The 13,474-nt window shown below is 41.5% G+C and overlaps 1 long non-coding RNA gene across 2 annotated transcripts; it reads right to left on the reverse strand.

The window, feature by feature from the left end:
- Positions 1-1,050: 1,050 nt before the first annotated feature.
- Positions 1,051-11,752, reverse strand: LOC133275610 (uncharacterized). 2 transcript variants are annotated; one of them, XR_009745619.1, is made up of 3 exons: positions 11,633-11,752; positions 8,519-8,620; positions 1,051-1,282 (listed from the first exon to the last, which is right to left on the reverse strand). It is a non-coding gene; the product is annotated as an uncharacterized LOC133275610 (long non-coding RNA). The 2 variants fall into 2 exon arrangements; XR_009745620.1 differs by lacking the exon at positions 1,051-1,282 and adding an exon at positions 4,188-4,296.
- Positions 11,753-13,474: the final 1,722 nt, after the last annotated feature.

Below are 13,474 nucleotides of genomic sequence, written 5' to 3' on the forward strand. Positions count from 1 at the left end.
ACCTTAGGCAAGACAATTCACTTCTCAGCATCGTGTCTTTCCTATCTGTAAAATTGGGATTATGGTGCTTACCTGACTTTCTCAGTGGCTGTGGGAAGGCTTTGTTCATTGGCATTTAAAAGGCATTTTGGGATCACGGGGTTGAAAGTGTTACATATTCATGCAAAATAGTATGATATTCAATTCATTAAATATCCATCTGGATGGAGAATGGAAAAGAACCTCCCTTCATACGTCTACCAGGAAACCCAATCATTAATATAAAGCCTTTCTTTTGAAGGTATTGTGTTCACTTGAACTAAAGTTAGCTTAGATCTAAAAACAAGTGCTATACAGACTTGCAGAAACATGCAGAATAAATGATATGGAGGGCAACGTGTATCTATAATGGTGAGATAATCAAACGTCCTTTTCCTGTTTCCTTGGCTATTCAAAATCTCTACATTTCGTGTACAGAAACCCCTTTAGAATTAAATTTCCAGTGTTAACTCTTCAATGTCATCTTTAACTATTCCATATAATATAACAAAAGGTTATACAGTGCTACTGAATTTGAGAGGAGTGTCCAAAAACCTCGTAAAGGAGATTATTCTAAGTAATTGCTATCAAATACTATTAAATCTGAAGAGCGTTAAGCCCCCTCCACCCGCCTGCACAGGCACTCTCATTTAGGATTAAAGGGACCTTTAGTTGATTTGGTTTACTTCAATACAAAACAAATGAGACTGACCTGAATTAAGGCCTCTTCAATACTCAGGAAGTGTCTACACAGGGATTTATTGTGTTTTAATTGTCCACTTCAAAGGTTAATTTGGATACTTTTCCTGACATCCTTGGGAGCTACACAGATTGTGTGTCATATCTGTACAGTGGGGCACAATTTAGAGTTCAGGGCTCTGAATATACATTCAGGATCTACCGCTTCAGTGAGCTGAATGATGCTGTGTCCTCCTCAGAACTCGAATATACTTATAATGATGAATAATGGTATGCTTGGCTTCACCAAACTTTGGTTATCTAAAGTTAGATCTCCCGTCTGAGTTTGTTGCATCTACTCATTCAACAGAAAGATGTGCAACCCTAGAAGATAACAAAGCCATCATGGTATGCATCTCTGAGGTTGGTGTTATATGATTGTCTTAAGTCAACATGAGAGGAGACTGTCCCCAAAAAGTTCACCTTCTATTCTCTTGTCCCTAGCAGCATGCTTCACCATGCCAGCAAGCATTCATACAGCTGCGTAACAAATCGAGTCCAGAAACAGATCCAGCTAAAACCAACTCTGAACAATAACAACAAGAGAGAGAAAAAGATTAGTTACAGAAGAGTCAATGCATGATGACTCAGGCAGACTTCAATTGGTTGTGCAACCGTGGCATAAAAGGAGCAGGGTTAATTGTTTTCCAGAGATTTCTTTCACTTTACCAATTATACAAGCTTTGCAAGTTAGTTTATAGCAAACACCTAATGTAAGACAATTGAAGAGAAAGAAATCTAACCCCAAGAAATCATACCTGTGCAAGCTCCTGGGAATGGAATTAGGTCTGAGTTTCTGAGCAATATTTATACCTCATTCCTTGTGGTTAAGAGTCTTTTCTTCAGTTTTTCACAGCAGGTGCTGGCAAAGACTGTTGGAAGCTCCCTTTTAAGTGCCAAATTTATTGGACCTTAAAGGGACCTTAAAAGGTTAGTACCTTCAGTACCTTAAAAGGTCTTCAGAAGCACTGGGATCCCATCCTGTGAAAACCATCCCTCATGTAGGCCACTCAAAAGTGCTTACCAGCTTTGAAACTCTTGGCCCTATCTAAAAGGAGTTACATTCATGTAAACTGATGTTTTAATAATAAGCCAATGCACATATATTTTAATCCAGCCACATGAATATCAGGAAACATCTTTATCTGTGTGGCAGTGACATGTGACACATTTTGAACAACACACTGTGCATTTCAAGAACATCCTGACTCAAACCATTGCAGCCAAAAGGCCAGAGTGCTCAATTTGAATGGCTTTGAAACCAGAGCCCTTCAAACCATAATTCAAGAATTTGGGAATACTGAAGGCCAGAAGAGATGAATGGCTTCACACCGAGAAGGGATCTGAGCAGAAGGGATGTCACAGGGCCACCAGGGACAGTTGGGAATTTGCCCTGGTGGGTTGTGGGCCCTACTGCTGGCAGCCTGACATCAGCCACTTGGAATGCCAGTAATATAACACCCCGGCGACACTCAGGGCTCCTGCCGTACAGCTTTATTGCCCTGCTTCCACTCTCTCTGGTTTATATCGGATTGTGTTTTCCAAAGACAGGCAATAAAGAGGGGAGGAGGGGAAAGGGGATTTATAGCCTGCTAAACTAAACTTCCCTGGGCTTGCTGTCCTCTGTCCCAGCCCTCCTCTTGCTGCCCTGACTGGTGTGGAGGAACAGGGCTTATAGCAAGGTCTCGGGGTGTGAAGGACGAGGCTTGTCAGAGACTACTTGGGTTGTCTTCTTGGGAGGTCAGAGAGCATACACCGGTCATCTACCAACTCAGTTGCTTCAATGCACCAGGCACTGCACCATGCTGGCATGGAAAAGCACACAGGTCTTTTCATTTGCTAATAATCTGGAGCCCGGTCTCAAATGGCATACTTAAAATTTGCCACACAAGGCTCTCGCTGTTCCTGGAACAAGTTAAGACTTACAAAAGTCTTAGTACTTCTGCTTCTATGAAGCAATTGTCACGGTCTCTCCCTCAACAGATTTAATGTGACACTTTGACTTGCCACATGCGTGATTTCAAGCATGGTACCATGTGGCCTGGGATCTTTATAATACAGATAGAACCAAGACGGAAGTTATTAGAACGTGAAGATGAAACAGCTGGTCCTGATGAGGACATCCAGAACACCACTGTGCCAGTGGTTGTGGCATATTCTGCCACTGGGGATGGGGAAGGCTCTGGCACAGGAAGAACCATTTCTACACAGCAAATACTTGGTGAAATGCTCACCTAAGGCATAAATCCCTAAAAGAAAGATTTGGGTTTTTTTTTAACCTGAGAGGGCTACTCAGTGGAATACTCATGAAACTCCTGCTGTTCACAGTTTTTAAAACATCCAGTTTCTACCAGTATTTTCTGGGAGACAGGATAAATAAATGGAACTCTTCCCTACTGGGGAAAGTATGGTATAGAGCTGACAGAGAATGGGTGCAAAGCAAACTTGTGAAACAAGTCACTGCATTCAGTGTGGCAGGTAAGTAAGGGGATGGACAAACAGCAGTAAAATGCAAGCACATGCCACAACATATAAACAGTGACATTAGTGTGCCTTAAACAGCGAAATCAGTGTGCTCTGCTATCCTATGATAAAACTGTTGGGTGTCTCTCAACTGCCTGTCATGGGCAGACATTTTAAAGCAGCTCTTACTAGTGTGATGTCACAGTGCCAGGTCCTCCCCTCTGGTCTCTTATTCATGGCTTCCCGATCACCTCCACCTCTGGCAGCTGCCCTGGCTGAACACAGAAGTGCAGGAACAGCATGGAGTTTAACGCACTGCCTCAGCTTCTCTGGTGGTGCAGTTCAGCTGCATGCCACATGGCATGCCAATGACACCAATCAAAGAACCACCCAACATTTAGGTTAGCAAGGTTGTTTTGCCTTTTTAACCTTCCATCACGAACTAAAATGCTATTAACTGTATTATTAAAAGCCGCACAATGGACATGGAAGTTCACTCTCCATGGGATTTTGCAGTATTACATGTATTACTTTTAGGGAGAACTTGGTTGCAGCTCAGTATGAGGGACTGCTGTACGTAGGGGGGGGAAATCTGTCTGGATACTGGTTATTTCTCCCATTGCATTTGCAAGCTGAGGCTGTGTTTTCACAGGAAGTAGGTGGATTGCTCCAACTTCAGCTTTTCTGATACAGCAATTCCTTGTAAATGGTCTCCCTACAGGTCTTGAAAGGAAAACACTACTCAGGCCAGGTCCTTGTGTTTTTATACTTCCTTATTATCCATTATAAGGAGAAAAAAAAAAAAACACAGGGTGAGGGAGAGGAAGGAAAACTTGCATATTACGTACTTATGATTTCTCTACACCTGTGTACTTACACTACCCCCTTTTCTTCTTGAGAGGCCAAAGTCATCATGATGGCATTTCACTATATGCATTCAGAGATAGTGAGGAAAGGGCAATATTGTCTATTCAAAGATACTTCTTTTGCAGATGATGGAGTGGCATTCAGAAAGCTTATGGTACTGAATTAAGTGGAATGTCTGTGTGAGGTCAACTTGGAGAGGGAAATCATCACCTGATAGGAAGGAACAGAGAAATACACAAAACATTTGAACATCCTGCAGAACCCACTACTCTTCTTGAGTGTCTGTCCTGACTTCAAACCCTGTGGGATGACATGGGAGCAAATGCACCACTTCATTTCAGCAGGATGTGATCACATTTAAAATACAGCAATTGTATTAAAGGTGCACATGAAACTGTGAGCAATAAGTTGCTCCTGAAGAGCAGCAGGGCTCTGGAGACTCTACTAAACACAGTTTTCCACTAAGTAAATTTAATGTCCAAAGGTGTTTAAGTTGGGAGGGATCTATTTTGTGCTGCTATGGAGAGTAGTAAGAGACCGCAGATGTTGTTAAGACACTGAAAACTAATCAATATTCATACCTAAATCCAAGCTTCACAAAATTTCAGGGAATGCAACTCTGATGTCCTCTGTGTTGCATCACACATATGAAAGGCTTGAAACTGCATCCAAAACTCAAAACTTCAGTGAAACAGAAGCTGAGTATCTAGAATAGGGTCTACATTTTGTTGCAATGATAGGTCATGCTACATGCAAATGTGCCACCTACAAATTAATCCCTGAAGACAATTTCGTTTTGCAGATTGGTAAGCAAAGATAACGCTGAAATAATTCCAACTTCTTTTAGAAGAGGTGCAGCATAAATTGGCTAAGGATCCACTTTTTCACTTGTTAGTTCCTGGAAGAACAAGTGGACACTTCTAACTAAATGGGCATTGCTCTGTTATTCAGCCTTAACACATTTATTCAGGTCTCCTTAAATTCAGAGGAACAGCAAGAGAGAAAGGCACCATTTATACTCCAGAATTACAGGCTAAGTGTAAGTGGGAGTTTTGCATGTCTGTCACTGATCATCTCCATGGGAATTCATTTTATTGTTTGTAAGAATAGAAGTGCTCTCCTGGTTTTCAAACATTACTATGGCTTTCTTTTATTCTCATGCAAGTTTCATATTGTACTTCCTCTTTCTTCTCAAAAATTTCTCTTAACACAGACCTCTCCAAAGATACTTGACAAGCACACTGCTCTTTAAGCCATGAAGGAATCTCAAACTTATCTTGAATGCTTCCATGATTCCAGGCCTAGCCTGGCAATACATGAGTTACAGCACTATGACCTGCCAGGTTTTCAGTATGTAAATCCAATATAAACATCTCTCCCACCTTCATGTTTTTACTTCCTGATTGCCCTGCATTGTATCTAATGCATTTAACAATTACTTCATCTGAACTAGTTCTGGTGGAATAATGAAAACAAATCCTGGATCCACCTCCTCCTCTATTTCTGCTGTTTATTAACCCAAGGTGATTTAGGACGTCCTTGAGTCTTACAGCAATTGAAATTTATATTGGGAGCTGTGTGCTTTGGGACATGTGGAAGAGGTTATTTATTCCAAAGAGCCATCCAGCAATGATGATGTCATATATAAAATACCAAATCAACTCTGTTTGCTACCAAATCACTGCCTCAAGTTTCCTATATGTAGTGGCACCTGCTGATAAACAGGGTGCATGTATATGATCAGCATATATATTGCTTCATTTTTATAAATACTTCATATTAGTTTTCATTCTTTTATTTTTGGCCTTTTTTAAACCCCTGTTAGCAAACTGTTGCAGTTTTATTTGCAACAGGCAAAGATTTACGGTAAACAAGTTCCATCTCAGTCTAAATGCAGCTCACTCATGGAAAGCTAAACCCCCCGGCAGCTCTTTGACTGCTTCATTTGCATGTACAATAACAAATGTCAAGAGTTGTGAATGAAGTGATCCACAATGAGGATATTTTTCTGTAGTGCCTTATTCAGACGTTTGAGTTTGAAAAAATTCTGCCTCAGTATCTGGCATTATTGAGGCCTTTTTCAGAGCCGTTTCAAAAATTCATGGCTTCCTCCTCAGACTACCAGTATTCTGACTTTACTCTTGGTTTTGAGGCAACATGCACTGGTAACAAGTAGAGATATTTACTACACTATGGTTTGTTACAGCTTGTTGCTGAGAAGGCTAAATATCCTGGAAAAATGCTGTAGGACCATGCATTGCTGTATTAAAATGCATATGATTACTGAAGATGCCATTTTTAATCATGGCACTTTCACTCTTGATTCTTGACTCAAAGCATCACTCTTTTGGCATGTGATTCAAGGAGACTTAAAAACCTATGGGGAAGATTCTTTCTGACTTTGAGTACTGAGTTAGATCCTTTATAGTACTGAGCTATTTGTAAGTGGATTGTGACATTCTGAAATATCATATTATGCATTATTACTTGTAGATGCTGGTGTGTAATATTCCTCACTGTAAATAATTCATAATCTCATAATATGCTGTGAATAACCCATCTGCAAATCCACCCGAAGTGGGCTAGTTACAGGACTCAGGTGATGTGAATACCATACACTCACTGGTTACTGAACAGCACATTCCAAGTATGTTATGAACAACTGTACCATTCAGTGTGAGCTTTCTGCAAATATTCAGATATTAAATTCTCCCTCTGTAGCTACAGTGCTATATAACTTGAACATTCACTGGCCTACAGAGTATCCTGCTATGGTTAAGTCCATAATTCTTTCAAAATTCTAGGATATGTTTGTAGAAACATTACTCAACACGTAGTTATAATAAGTACAGGAGTGGGGTTCACTGCCAGAGAGGTGGTTAGAATATTATTGGGATATAATGAGAGTAATAGGTGTGAAATAGTTATTTGCTACCTTGGAGCTTCGGAAGGAAAGAAGATAACAAGCGTAAAGAGGGAAAACGCTTTCAGTGCAAGGGTGAAGAAGTCACTTTGTGGTGTAGTCTGAAGGAGAACAGTCTGCACTGGGTGCGGACCCGCATACTTTCTTGCATAACATCCTGAAGGCAGAAGTGGTACCACTGGTCTTTTAATAATTCTATTTTAATTTACACCAATCTTTCTTTTATATCTCTTTCACTAGGATGCTACAGGCAGTCACCCGCTCTAAGCAAGCACATGCTTTTAACATGGTCTTCCCCACACTTTTCTTTGGAAGATCTTACCAATTTTTTTCCCCTCAAAATGCATTGCTTCCTAACATTTGCTTTTCTCCATTCCCTTAACTTCAAACAAAAAAAGCATATTATGTCCCTATAACAGTATAATATCACCTCTAGGGAAGAATTTGGCTCTTAGGTGTTTCTCTCCTACTTCTTTAATTCTTCTCTTTATAGATTTCCCCTATGCCAGTTCCTCATCTGTTACTCCTTCTCTTGCATTCACTTTTTATTCCCTTCATGGATCAGAATCTTTCCTATATCTGCTACAGCCTTCTTAAGGCATCCATGTATGGTTAAAGGCTCCTATTAACAACAGAGATTGTTTGTATGACCTAATTAGATTTCCACAGAGACAGCCTTAATAGGCCCTTTTGGTTTTTTGGATTGTCCGCAAAGTAATAGCGCAATGGCAGTGTTCATTTTGCTTGGCTGTATCAGGCCATATATCACATCCTTTTCCTTCCAGTCCTTCAAATAAGCTTGTCTCATTCTTATTTTGGTTTCAAATTATAGATTATAAATTTCACTTCTCTCCACTTTTCCTCTATAATTTGACCCCCAGCTGTTGAAACTACTTCAAGTGATTCCCCCTGCCCCAGCATCCACCCCCATTGCTAAGGGTTTCATATGAAAGTCAGCCCCAGGTTTAGGAACAAATGACGTCCCCCAGACCAGCTGTGTCTAATAAAAACCCAGCCTCCAACTCTCACTTCCCTTCCTCAAAAGGATAAAACTGATTTGAAAGTGCTGACGATAAGATACATGGGAATACAAAATCTCCTTCAGTCAACAAACCAAAGCTGTGCACTCTGACATCATTGTATCCTAAAGAAATGATGCTGTCAGTTCCTCCACTGACCTATAACTAGAAGTTATTATGCTTGTCCTATAGAAAGGACATTTGTTCTTTTAATTTAGCCTTGTTTAGTCTGGCTAGAGCTATTTTCATTCCTGAAGTGCCATAATGAACACTAGAAAATATGGGTTACCCTCTAGGCTCCATTAGAATCAATACCGGTGTTGTGGAAAACACTTACTGGCACTGGATGACTACTTGAAAACCACATTATAGTAACACTGCGGAGTACCTAAACCAGGACAACAAGATGACATTCCATCAGGAATGACCCTGCAGTGCCTGTTGTACATGCAGACAGGACTGGTAGGTGTCACGAGCCTACAGTACTTACCCTTACATGCCAGATGTCTGGGCGGGTAGACCCAAGTTTGCCCATGCAACCAAGTACAGCTGTATCAGAGAAGAGATGTTTCAAGTCACACCATTGCCGGGGCTGCCCAAAGAGAGCAGAAATGATCCTTATGGCTGAGTATTCAAAAATCTTCAGTTTCCCTGTCATCAGCCAAAGCAAGGTATTCTGTAATACTTAGTGCTGCAGACAAAAATACTAACTTGGATCTTTGTTATTTTTGTTGCCCACTGGAGATTTATTCTGTTCAGCATATTTTAGCTTCTCTAAAAACCTGCACCCCTCCCTCTTTTCACCATTTTCTCTATTCTACCTGGATGGCTTTGGATATTTCTCTAGACATGTTTGATTGAGAACATTTTATGGAACTCTCACATGTGACATTTTCGGAAGATTTTTGTGTATCTGAGTCTTGGTCAATTTAGAGATACCACACTCTTTTTTAGTTCCATTTTATCTTTCAATTCCCAGGTGAAGCCAGCAGATAAGGCTGGTCTGAGAAACAGTCCAGAATCTTTTTTAACTTCAGAAGAGGTTTCTTTTTTCAGCTATGGAATGAGGAGACTTAACTGCAAATTTAATGCCTTTGTTACTACTATACAGTGTGAAAATTTTGATGACCAAAAGGAATAAATATATCAATGCTCTATTCAAATTCTGAATGAAGGCTGCTCTTTTCCATTCCCACATTTCATTAGGGCCATGATTCTGTAGATGGAACCCTTCCTTGTAACTGAAAACTGCTTCATTTCTATGAATTCAGTGGGAATCAAGGTCACTTATCACCTTCCAGAGAGTTCTGAAGATGTTATACACATGAACTCTTAATTATACACAGGTGAACAGCCTACGCAAGACAGCTGGCAAATCACAGGCATTCTCACACCTGCTAACCCACATGCATGGTTCACGTAGTGAGGTTCAGGAACTCTGGAGAGAGAATATCAGCTTGGTTTTGTCCTGGAACTGCTGCCTGCAGAGTATTCTGTACAACGTAATTACAAGTGACTGTAATAATAGGGCCTCTGTATGTTCCATTGGAAGACAGTTTCACATCTCATCATTAAGAAATGTTTCTGGTGCTCAGCTAAAACAAAGCAATATCCTCTCATTAATCAGAACTGCAGTCTTGCTTTAGTTTGTTGTGTCATTCCCACGTGACTGGTTCTTTGGAGGATACAAACCTGCAGTGATGTAGAATGATCCTGTGATAAGGAAAGCAGTACTGTGCATGCTAGAAGAAATAAGGTACAGGGACCTGCAGTCATCATTGAAAATCTGCAGAAATGAGTAACTCCTGTAGAGGACTGCAAAACCAGATATGTTGACACAATAGTTCACTGTCTTCTATTCCAGTGCCTACTACATCTCTTTCCCCCTTATTGCCTCAAAAAGCCCTCTCCTTTCTATTGTTGAAATCAGCTCCCTGGATCTATTAGGGAATTCCCTCCCATGCAAGGAGGACTTGCAGCTGAAGAGGTTTTACAAATCAGCCTCTCTGCTTTGTGTAGCTCACTGCAAATTCAATTTAGTGAAGTACAAGGATTTGATATTATGGTACAGAAAATGAATGTGAGAAGTTGTTCTTTACAACAGATCCTTCCACAGAGGAAGTCTTAGGGTTAATCCTATATACCTAAGACAGCAGAACAATCATATTTCAACTGATAGGCAGTATTTTCTGCTGCTGTGTAGAGGCAGCTTTTGGTAGGGAGGGTGCATTTTAAGTTTTTTTGTTTGATAAAGTCCAGAACAGTTCATTATGTAATTGGCTTCCAAAACGTTTGCAAGCCATAGTACCTCAAACAGGACAGTAGTATGCAATTCATGTGTAATTTTCTGCAGCCCAAAACCTGGGTATCTCAACTTGTTTTCAAGGTCAGCTACTTCACATATCTGCCTCCCTTAATCTCTTAATCATAGAATGGTTAATATTCATCTCTGGGCTACATCAACTCATCCAAACCAGTGGTTGGAACACTAAGCTTAATACCAACCTGCTTTCAAACAGTTCACCTGTACCACACAGGATTTTCATGTCTCAAACACCAGGTTAAAAAGAAAAGCAAGTTCTACCCCACAATATTCTAAAGCAATCCCTTGATTCAGGCACTGCATGGCACCTTCACCTCTTCCCGGGAGTGATATCAGTGATGCTGCTGTGGCAGCTGCTGGCACATTGTGGCATAATGTTAAACACGGGAAAGATGTTTGGGATTTCTAATGAGAGAATCTGTAAATATTTGAATGATTATCCACTGCAACACCCAGTATCACTGATCAATGGGCAGTGAGTTATTCAATACAGAGCAAGACACATGAAAATAAGCTTCAGGACAATGGGAACCCCAGGGAGAATTTTTCCGCTTTCAGGATATTGCCTCAATTACCTCTTGTGGTTTTGCTTTATTTCATTACAGCACACAGTACATGCTGATTTTAGTCCTATGAAATTATTTATGAGGAACCACCTTGATTCTTGCCCCTTTTCCTCTCAGTTTCCATCTTTATTGCTGTCTGAATGCTCAAGTCTTTCCCTCACCAGTGCAGACGAGGTGGAGCTCCCCACAACAGGAACAGAAAACAGGTCCTTTCATGATAACAAAATTATTTGGATCACTCTAAGCCAGAAGTGAGCTTAAAAATGCTATAAAGCTGGTTTTGCTTTTTTGGGAAGGAATTGATCCCTGTTCTTCTCCAGTGGACAGCAATGGAGCTGTCAGCAAAGTGACAGCTGCTGGCTTCATCCATGAGTTGGGCCACTGATAGGGCACACTACTGGTAGCGCCATCCTCATCCCCTAGCTGAGAATGATCCAGTAGTAGAAAAGGATAAGTTTTACAGGATTCCAATACCATCAATCAACAGAATGACACTTGGGATTTCCCTTCTGCCACACACGAACACCAACACGACTTCTCCTGCCCCTGCCAGCCTGAGCCTCCTTCCCTCCTCTCATGGTGGCCTGCACGGAGCCGGCCACAAGGCTACACAGAAACAGAAAACCCTCCCCGGTGCAGGCGCCCCGCCTGCCTGCGGTATCCCTGCCATGGGAATGGGCACAGGGACACGTTACCTGCTGAAGTAGTCCTGAACCTGCCTTGAGCTGCTCGGGTTTGCTCCTCTCAGCGGGGCCCGTTCCTTCCCTGCCGGGATCAAACCCGCCCGCACCGGACGAGGGCGGCTTAGGCGCTCCTGAGGCGCGAAGCTGCACGCGGAGGGGCGGAGGAATACGGAGGCGCCGAGTAGCGGTGAGGCGGCCCGAGCGCGGCAGGGCGCAGCGGGAGAGGCGGTGCTGTGCGGCTCTGTGGGAGCCCGCGGGGCTGAGGCATGGTGTCCTGTGAGTGAAGAATGGAGGACAAGCCAGTAAGTTCAAAGCAAACGTGGCTTTTGTGCATTTGTTGTCTCTGAGGTGTGTGTCACTGACGACCTGAAGCTTTTGGTTGTGCCATCTTAGAATCAAAAAATAAGCAATGTAATGTTTGTTTCAGTGAAAATCCTGAAGGTGTTTCTTCCTCAAAGTCTATTTTTCTATTTTATACTTGTATTTCCTTGGTTGGTATTCATCAAAATGTTGTTTTTCTCTTGAAATGTATTCAGCAGATCCAAACCTTTGGGGTAAAGGTTGGACTTGATGATCTTAAAAGTCTCTTCCAACCCGGTTGATCCTTTCAGCCATGTTTTCCTCCCCAATTCCCCTCTTTGTCATCTGCATCCTGGGACAGAATAACCTGAGGGCTGGAGCCTTTGGGAGCACATGGCCAATGCTCTTAGGGGTTATGCACAACGATGTATGTATTCTTAGTGCGGCTGTTTAACTCCCATTATTTGTAGGGTTGCACAGTGCTACTCAAGGCTGTGAGGTCTGCGAGACCTGGTTTGAAATGAATCTTTCTGAAGATGAAACATTAGGCAGTGGGAGGCAGATGAGAGAAGCACAGCTCTGATGAGAAGATGGAGGGCTTGGGCGAGCCAGGTGTGACTGAACACTTTTATTTATAGGAGAAGCCTCACACTCTTATCACATCATCTTTTTGACTCCCAGCTGAAGTAACATCATCCCTTCTATCTAAATTACCTGCCATTTCAACTGTAAATGAAGTTTGGGTGGGTGTTTATGCATTAACTACAAAGGATTTGCCACTATAAATAACCTAATACAATAGCAACACTGAATCTTCTGAGTGGAGCCATGGCTGCTGTTTTAAAAGAATCATGTGTCAGCATAGCTTATAAGGATTTCCTCCCTAAGATAAAATATGTAAGCAAATTGATGGTTGGTTTTGGGGGGGCTTTTTGCTCTTAAATTCATCTGTTAGGGTTGCTAGATAACTGCCTCTACACCTAACCAATACCAGTATTCTCAAGCAACCTTTAAGTTTAGGCAGTATCTTAATTTTCAGCCCTAAACTATGATTGTGTTCAGTGCTAGCTATGCAAGTGGTCAAAAGACATTGTTTTGGAAAGCTGAATGAACCTCCTCTTGATAGAAATGGGAACTTGTGATTGAATTGTATGACAATGCAATATCCAATTGCAAACTTGAATGAAAGCTGAAAGCCCGGTGTTTCTTGTGGTTCCATTATCAGCTGGTTTTTGGTTGACAGTTGTTACAAAAGAAACCAAGACTTATACATGGAAATCGTTACAGTTCTCTTTTTTGCCTTAGCATTTGGTAAGTATTTCTCTAAGTTGTTACATTGACTGAAAGTCATTTAAATTCTGATTCAGACATAGTTGCAAGCTGTGTGAGTTGCTTTAAAGAAAGGCTTAAAAAGATGGTGGAAGTGGGCCCAAAATACTTGCCACTCTGTAACTAATACTCCTCCCTTATTCCTATCCTCAAGGTGGAAAGTATTGGGGAAAATAAATACGTTAGTAGTGTAGGTGTGAACAGTGTGAAGAGCAGCCCTTGTTTAGGTCCTGTGGGCACCACTG

The sequence above is a fragment of the Pezoporus flaviventris genome, unplaced genomic scaffold (assembly GCF_033815535.1).
Source record: "Pezoporus flaviventris isolate CSIRO_AGI_PZ_B2104156 unplaced genomic scaffold, CSIRO_AGI_Pfla_v1 ptg000041l, whole genome shotgun sequence".
NCBI lineage: Eukaryota > Metazoa > Chordata > Aves > Psittaciformes > Psittacidae > Pezoporus > Pezoporus flaviventris.